This window comes from Oncorhynchus kisutch, linkage group LG2 (assembly GCF_002021735.2).
Source record: "Oncorhynchus kisutch isolate 150728-3 linkage group LG2, Okis_V2, whole genome shotgun sequence".
Classification (NCBI taxonomy): Eukaryota; Metazoa; Chordata; class Actinopteri; order Salmoniformes; family Salmonidae; genus Oncorhynchus; species Oncorhynchus kisutch.
In genome coordinates this window covers 72,464,415-72,474,102 of record NC_034175.2, presented here as the reverse complement: position 1 = coordinate 72,474,102, position 9,688 = coordinate 72,464,415, and positions in this window count along the sequence as shown.

The window sequence follows — 9,688 nt, the reverse complement described above, 5'->3', positions numbered from 1 at the left end:
TCTGACACCGCCTGGTATAGAGGTCCTGGATGGCAGGAAGCTTGGCCACTTCCTTAATATTAGATTTCATGCAACAGCTGTTATTTACAAATGGACATAGACCTCCACCCCTTGTCTTACCCGATACAGCTGTTCTATATTGCTGATGCACCGAAAACCCAGCCAGCTGTATATTATCCATGTCGTTGTTCAGCCACAACTCAGTGAAACATAAGATATTACTGTTTAATGTCCCTGTTGGTAGGATAGTTTTGATCGGAGCTCATCCATTTTATTACACAATGATTGCATGTTGGCTAATAGGACTGATGATTGCTGTCCCCAGTCTACCTGGCCATGCTGCTGCTCCAGTTTCAACTTCCACCTGACTGTGCTGCTGCTCTAGTTTCAACTGTTCTGCCTTATTATTATTCGACCATGCTGGTCATTTATGAACATTGAACATCTTGACCATGTTCTGTTATAATCTCCACCCGGCACAGCCAGAAGAGGACTGGCCACCCCACATAGCCTGGTTCCTCTCTAGGTTTCTTCCTAGGTATTGGCCTTTCTAGGGAGTTTTTCCTAGCCACCGTGCTTCTCCACCTGCATTGCTTGCTGTTTGGGGTTTTAGGCTGGGTTTCTGTACAGCACTTTGAGATATCAGCTGATGTACGAAGGGCTATATAAATAAATTTGATTTGATTTGATTTGATTTGATGATAGAGGAAGATTACTCACTCGCTGTCGGATCCTTACAAAGACCCCGACCTACTTCCCAGATATCTTCTTCATAAGAATGATGTGGATGTGGGCCTTGTCGTGTGTCTGAAGTAAATATTTTGCGTCCGACTCGTTAAAGAAAAAATCTTGTCCAGTACGAGGTGAGAAATCGCTGTCCTGATTTCCAGAAGTTATTTTCGGTCATAAGAGACGGTGGCAGAAACATTATATGCAAAATAACTTACAAATAACGCAAAAAAACTTCAATAGCACAATTGATTAGTAGCCCGTAAAACAGCAGCCATCTCCGGCACCGACAGTAAATCCAGGACAATACTGTGACTTCATACAATACTGTGACTAAATATTACACTAAACCCTAGGCTGTGGAACGAGAGGCTGTGGAACGAGAGGCTGTTGAACAAGAGGCTGTGGAACGAGAGGCTGTTGAACGAGAGGCTGTGGAACGAGAGGCTGTGGAACGAGAGGCTGTTGAACGAGAGGCTGTGGAACGAGAGGCTGTTGAACGAGAGCAACTTACCAACCCCAGTGGCTACAAAGAGAGGTAGTTGAAATTAAGGCTACATGTAATGCAGATGCTGTAGTATATTTAAGCAATAAGGCCTGAGGGGGTTTGTGGTATATGGTCAATATACCACGGCTAAGGGCTGTTGTTATTGCACGACGCAATGCGGAGAGCCTAGATACAGGCCGTAGCTGTGGTATATTGGCAATATACCACAAACCCCCAAGGTTTCTTATTGCTATTATAAACTGGTTACCAACTTAATTAGAGCAGTAAAAATACATGTTTTGTCATGCCCGTGGTATACGGTCTGATATAGCATGGCTTTCGGCCAATCAGCATTCAGGGCTCGAAACACCCAGTTTATAATGTCCATTATTAAACCCTTAACCATCACCCCAACGATGCTCATGTCTTCATTTGGAGAATTTTAAGAATGGTATTTCTTTGTACATTACCAAAAAGGGTAACATGTTGACTTCAAAGACACTGTTTATCATGTACAATGCCTGGATTAAAATAAATAACACAAACGGATTAAACATTGCAGTATGAACAACAGCAAAAGAAAGTCATTTCATATTTTTAATACAGCACCTACTGGGGTAAAAAATATTACTATATTATGTTGACTTGAAATGTGTATCTAATGATTGTTATTAAAATGCCTGCATGTGGGTTCAATCCCTTTTGCAGGGAATTTAACAAAAGTGGCATTCACAAGAGTTGCATGGCCACACCTCTCCTCACTCTCCCTAGTTATTTAACATACAGTTCATGACACTGTTCAGTGAACTACAAGATATTCTGTCCTTTTATCGATGTGATCTAAATACCCTAAGCCGGCCCAGCGTCGTCCGGGTTTGGGCGGGGTAGGCCGTCATTGTAAATAAGAATTTGTTCTTAACTGAATTAAAAAGAATGACATTCCCAGGTTATATTCAAAGGGAATGTGAGTGGGTTTGACCACATTCTCAGAACTTGCTTTCTTTTCTAGGTATATTCCATTCGGAAAGTATTCAGACCCCTTGACTTTTTCCACATTTCGTTACGTTACAGACTCATTCTAAAATTGATTTAAAAAAAATGTTTTTATCGTCAATCTCACCTGAGTATTTTGTCCCTGGCGCACCTCATTAGAAGTCACCTAATTTTGAGAGCGCTGTAGGCCCCTGGATGTAAGGGCAGTTCCCACAGCCTGACACGGACACCACTAGAGCAGACTAAAGTTTCACTCAGTTGGACTTCTGGCTAAGGGTGAAGGCCTGAACACGGGCCTGACAGTAACAGAAGGAATCCTTGAACTTGTTAAAGAGGTCATATGGCTGGTTGGTCTTCAACCTGGCACAATCCTTCACATGAGTTCTTCCTGGAGGAGGGAACGAGAGACAAAGTGAAATAGAGTAACCGAGAGTGAGATATAGAGGGGAAAACAAAGCTAAGGACAATCAAATCTAAACTGTCCTAGATTGTATCACTGCAATTGTGTAGTATTTTGCCTTTACCACGTAACCAGCTGAAAGGAAAGCACTTACTCAGCAGCTACACGAGAAGGATCGAAAAAGGAAAGCACTTAACTCAGCAGCTACACTAGAAGGATCGAAAAAGGAAAGCACTTACTCAGCAGCTACACGAGAAGGATCGAAAAAGGAAAGCACTTACTCAGCAGCTACACGAGAAGGATCGAAAAAGGAAAGCACTTACTCAGCAGCTACACTAGAAGGATCGAAAAAGAAAAGCACTTACTCAGCAGCTACACTAGAAGGATAGAACAAGGAAAGCATGGGACTGAAGAGTAAGAGCGTACCTGAGGCTCTGAACTGTGAAGTGGGTGTTGGCAGGAGTCCCTGAACAGGGCAGTCAGGTCAGAGTGTGCTCAAGGTTGAAGGAGACAATGGACACGTTGCTAAAGACTGGGGGCAGGCACACCACTGGAACATATAGACATATAGAGAGAGAGGGAGGGAGACGCAGACAAAAAAATATAAAATGATAGACGTAAAGAAAATGTTTCAGAGAATACAAAGAATGAAGATAAGGTAGGTAACGGATGCTGCTCTTTCCATGACACACACTGACCAAGTGAATCCAGATTAAAGCTATGATCCCTTATTGATGTCACTTGTTAAATCCACTTCAATCAGTGTAGATGAAGGGGAGGAGGCGGGTTAAAGAAGGATTTATAAGCCTGGAGACAATTGAGACATGGATTGTGTGTGTGCCATTCAGAGGGTGAATGGGCAAGACAAAATATTTAAGTGCCTTTCAATGGGGTATGGTAGTAGGTGCCAGGTGCACTGGTTTGAGTGTGTCAAGAACTGCAATGCAGCTAGGTTTTTCACGCTCAACAGTTTCCTGTGTGTATCAAGAATGACCAACCACCCAAAACATAAATAAATAAATAAAACTGGCAAGTGTCTACACTGACATTTTCAACCTCTCCCTGACCGAGTCTGTAATACCTACATGTTTCAAGCAGACCACCATTGTCCCTGTGCCCAAGGAAGTGAAGGTAACCTGCCTAACTGGCTACAGACCCGTAGTACTCACGTCGGTAGCCAAGAAGTGCTTTGAAAGGCTGGTCATGGCTTACATCAACACCATCATCCAAGAAACCCTAGACCCACTCCAATTCACATACCACCCCAACAGATCCACAGATGATGCAATCTCAAATCACACTGCCCTTTCCCACCTGGACAAAAGGAACACCTATGTGAGAACACTGTTCATCGAGAGGTATTGCCATGTTGAATGCACCGAGCTGTCTGTCTAAACTACTGGCACACAGCTCTGACACTCATGCATAGCCCACAAGACATGCCACAAGAGGTCTCTTCAGTCCCCAAGTCCAGAACAGACTATGGGAGGCACACAGTACTACATAGAGCCATGACAACATGGAACTCTATTCCACATCAAGTAACTGTCGCAAGCAGTAAAATTAGATTTAAAAAACAGATAAAAAACACCTTATGGAACAGCGGGGACTGTGAAGCAACACCAACATTGGCACAGACACACACACACACGATAACATACACACTATACATACACATGGATTTAGTACTGTAGATATGTCGTAGTGGTGGAGTAGGGGCCTGAGGGCACACAGTGTGTTGTGAAATCTGTGAATGTATTGTAATGTTTTAAAATTGTATAAAATTGCCTTAATTTTTCTGGACCCTAGGAAGAGTAGCTAATGCTTTGGCAGCAGCTAATGGGGATCCATAATAAATAAAAATACTAGAGCTCAGCGTTCAACACCATAGTGCCCACGAAGCTCATCACTAAGCTAAGGACCCTGGGATTAAACGTCTCCCTCTGGAACTGGATCCTAGACTTCCAGACGGGCCGCCCCCAGGTGTTAAGGGTAGGCAACAACACATCTGCCACGCTGATCCTCAACCCTGGGGCCCCTCAGGGGTGCGTGCTAAGTCTCCTCCTGAACTCTCTGTTCAACCACGACTGCATGCCCAGGCACAACTCCAACACCATCATTAAGTTTGCTGACGACAACAGTGGTAGGCCTGATCACCGACAACGAGGAGACAGCCTATAGGGAGGAGGTCAGAGACCTAGAAGTGTGGTGCCAGGACAACAACCTCTCCCTCAATGTGAGCAAGACAAAGGAGCTGATCGTGGACTATAGGAAAAGGAGGGCCGAACAGGCCCCCATTAACATCGACGGGGCTGAAATTGACCGGGTTGAGAGTTGAGTTCCTTGGTGTCCACATAACCAACAAACTATCATGGTCCAAACCCACCAAGACAGTTGTGAAGAGGACAAGACAACACCTTTTCCCCCTCAGGTGACTGAAAAGATTTGGCATGGGTCCACAGATCCACAAAAGGTTCTACAGCTTGTCGTGGAAATTTCCTCTATTTACCAAATCATGAGAGCAAACCACAACACAAGTCAGAGTTAGTTATCAAAGTCCATCTTTAATTATATCAGCTCTATCACAATCCTGTGACTCTCAGATCAATTCTGTGTCTATCAATGAATTCTCTGAGAGCCCCTTCTGCATTGCAACTGCGATCCTTTAATAGCAAAGAACACACATAGTCAGACAGCATAGACATAATAAATCGTTCAGCTTTGTCTCCTTACTCAAACCCCAGAACCATAAACCAATCCTCCATATCAACAGGCATATATCAAATTGTCATTTAGATACAACCAACTCTAAATACAACCAATCCTGGACAAGCTCACGGAGAGGATACAATGATTCCAGACACTGCCATCCCCGATGGAAAAAGTAGGGAGTGAACTGGCACACAGACACAGTGGAGCAAAAGATATGTTTACACATGATGATACTTTGATCTCTCCCCTCTCTGCGGCCCAAGCAACTTAGTCTTGACATAGAACAGATACTGCAACCCTGCCACAGTATTATACAAACACATTCTGATGAGAAGTAAATTCTGATTATTCCACAACAAGCTGCACCGTTGAGAGCATCCTGATCGGGTGCATCACCCGCCTGTTATGGACGTAATACGCTACAGAGGGTAGTGCGTACGGACCAGTACATCACTGGGGCCAAGCTTCCTGACATCCAGGACCTATATAATAGGCGGTGTCAGAAAAAGTCCCTAAAAATTTTGAAGACTCCAGTCACCCACGTCAGACTGTTCTCTCTGCTACCGCACAGCAAGCGATACAGGAGCGCCAATTCTACGACCAACGGCTCCTTAACAGCTTCTACCCCCGGGCCATAAGACTATGGAACAATTAATCAAATGGCCATCAGAACTTTTTAGACTGCTGCTACTCGCTATTTATTATCTATGCATAGTCACTTTCCAAATTACCTCAACTAACCTGTACCCCCGCACACTGACTCGGTACCGGTACCCCCTGTATATAGCCTCCACACTGACTCTGTACCGGTACCCCCTGTATATAGCCTCCACACTGACTCGGTACCGGTACCCCCTGTATATAGCCTCCACATTGACTCGGTACCGGTACCCCCTGTATATAGCCTCCACATTGACTCGGTACCGGTACCCCCTGCCTTGTTATTGTATGGCATTTTCTTGTGTTACTTTTTGATTTGATTTTTTTTTCTCTTCACTTTAGTTTACTTAGTAAATAAATAGTAAATATAAATATTTTCTTAACTCCATTTATTGAACTGCATTGGGCATTTCACAGTAAGGTGGTATACCTGTTGTATTCGGCGCATGTGACAAATAAAACGTGATTTGGTTTTAGTTTAGTCCATATCAGTATTATTGGTTGCCTGACGAATTTAACTGAATTGTTCCGCTGTTCTGTCGTTCGCTACATACTTCAGTCTGAAACTGACATCAATTAAGTCATTGGTGGTGACATCAAAAGGAGGGGTGTTGTACTAAACAAAGTCATCAGCGATTGGATCATCTCTAACCAATCAGAGTATCAAAAACCAATGACACATTTTCTAAACGCCGCTTTACCGTGTGTTCTAACTCTGGCCAAACCCAACAGTTTCTGGGACCAATCAAAACCTTTAGAGTGTGTTTGCATTCTATAAATCGTTGGGGAGGTACTCGGATCCAGACTCATTGCGGAGAAAAAAAATAATGTCTGTGGGCGTGGTGTAGCATATGTCCAGAGCAAGGAGTCTGGGTAGTCAGGCAAATACATTGGTTCTTCTCTTTTAAATTTGAACTGGTCTGAAAATACAAGAACAGTCTAAGCAATATGGTGGAGAGATAAACAGTTATTTTCACATAGTGCAGATAAAGGAGGGGAAGCCACTTCAGCCTAGCTTAAGAAGACTGTGATATTTATGCCAGAAGAGTACACTAAATGTCCACTAGTCGGCAACATATGACTTTCATTAATACATTTGAAAAACTCCTGACAAAAAATAAAGTCTCAAAAAGCTTGTCATCCGCACGCTGTATGTGGTGGACAAGGCTCCCTTGCTTTCACAGCATAACAGGGTGAACAACGTTAGGAGAAATGCCTTTATCTTCTCTCAATGTATTTACAGCCATCGTACACAGAAAAGGAAGGATAGAAGGGAGAGGCTCGAGTGTAAAGAATTAGCTTGTGAAATCGCACAGTGTGAAGGCAACTATCAGGCCATGTTGCAATGTTTCAATTGCAAGCAGACATCGAATTGCATAGTGTGAGATTCAGATTGTTGAAATTGTCCTTGAAGTAAAAATCCAAAACCACCCATTTCTATAATTGACCGTGTTAAAGAACAAAAAATGTGTGAACAAATGGTTAACTTAGGCATTATTAAATGGTTGGTAATCTAGCAACGTGAAAATCGTTGTGGAAATCCGTTAAAGCTCAGGTCAACTACAAAAATCAACATTGCAATGCTCTCTCTATGGCCTGGCTGGCTAGGTACAAACAATAATACCAAAAATAATATCAGCATGTGAAGTAGATAGTTAGTGCAGTTTGTTTAGGGGATTTTACAGCTATCCATTTAGGAGTCTACAATCTCACTATGTTCAACCTGCAGATCGATGTGCCTCACAGAGTGGTGGAGTCTGACATTAGCAACAGCAGAGATACTTTTGATGAGATGGGCCACTCCATTGGAATAACTACCATTGCGTTCGTCGCAAATGCTTCGTCAATGGACCACGCGGTTCATTCAGAGCGATTCTGGTACAAGGAGAGCGCTCCTTCAATGAGGAAATGGGAGTCAATTGGGCGCTAGCTCAAAAACCCAACATTTGCATGAATTTCATCAACAGGAAAGAACAACAATACAAATATTTTCCGAGATGTGAGATAATTAACTTGATATCTGTAATACTGTAAAACTTTGGGATCGTGATATTACGTACTTTTGAGGAAAATAGGCACGTTTCTCGACTCGTACACTGTCACGCGTTTGACTTTAGCAACCGCTCGACACAGCATGACAACATGAATGCGATTGGTCGACAGTCTGCTGGGTGGGCCGTTATACTGTACGTTCCTCCATTCCTTGCCCAATAGGATTCCTATATCCTTTCTCTAAAATCAATGTAAATTAAACAATAAACAGTAAACATTAAACTCACAAAGTTCCAAAGGAATAGGGACGTTTAAAATGTCATATTATGGCTATATACAGTGTTGTAATATCTCTGACAACGGCACCATGAAATGCCTTCAGCACAAGCTCAGCCATTCACACAAAGATATGCGTGTGCAATGATTACATTTGGAACATTTTCACGCTGTGAGAAATTGTACAACATGACATCACAATACAAGCATAACGATTGGGAACTATTTAACGCTGGGAATATTTTTACATGACAGGTAGGAAAGCCTGCTCCCTACTAACCCTAGGATAGGCAGGCATACTACACTTAATAGCACAGATAGTTGATAGTTGTTGTGATGTTGGCCATTAGACCACAAATGCAGTGTTTATCTGGGACTGGTCTTGTTCCATTGGCACTAATCCCTGATACCCAAATAAACCTGTAGAAACTAATCCCTGATACCCAAATAAACCGGTAGAAACTAATCCCTGATACCCAAATAAACCTGTAGAAACTAATCCCTGATACCCAAATAAACCTGTAGAAACTAATCCCTGATACCCAAATAAACCTGTAGAAAAGATCTGGAAGTATTGAAAAGGTGTACGCAATATGCTGGTAGCTCCATGTTGACCTCTGATAGGCCAGGTGGGATTAGTGAAAAGGTGTACGCAATATGATGGTAGCTCCATGTTGACCTCTGATAGGCCAGGTGGGATTAGTGAAAAAGTGTACGCAATATAATGGTAGCTCCATGTTGACCTCTGATAGGCCAGGTGGGATTAAAGACATTTGAGGTTGAGGTGTGTTGTTTTTAATTTTGTATTGGCATTGGTTCTTTTGCTAGCTAGGTCTCAAAACGATCTTGTTGGAGGTCTGATCTTGACGCTGCAATAAAGACACTGCTTTTCTATGCACTAAAGTAGATGGGTGATACATTTTTATTTATTTAACTAGGCACGTAAATTAAGAACAAATTCCTATTTACAGTGTTAAACTGGGCGAAGAGTGTTGTGGTTTAAAATTAAATTTACCTGCTAGGTATACGTGCAACAACACTATTCGCACAGTTTAACACTGTACATATGCCAGTTAAATAAAGGTTGAGTACAAATAAATAAATGCGTCACCCATCTAGCTCGCTAAATAGCTAGTGTTAGCTAAACAATCGCTAGCTGGTCGTTTTGTGAATAGACCTCGTGTGCATCATCGCATTCAGATTTGCTATTAACAAATATAATTTTGTTATTGCAAACGAACTAGCTAAGAAGCTATCTATCTATCTATTCAATTCAATTCAAGGGGCGTTATTGGGATGGGAAACATGTGTTAACATTGCCAAAGCTATCTATCTATATATCTGTACAAAAAAACGTAATCACGTAGGACCAATCAGAGTAAAGTTACTGAGTTCCGACGTCATTCACACATCTCCATATATGTCATTGCGTTGGCGTC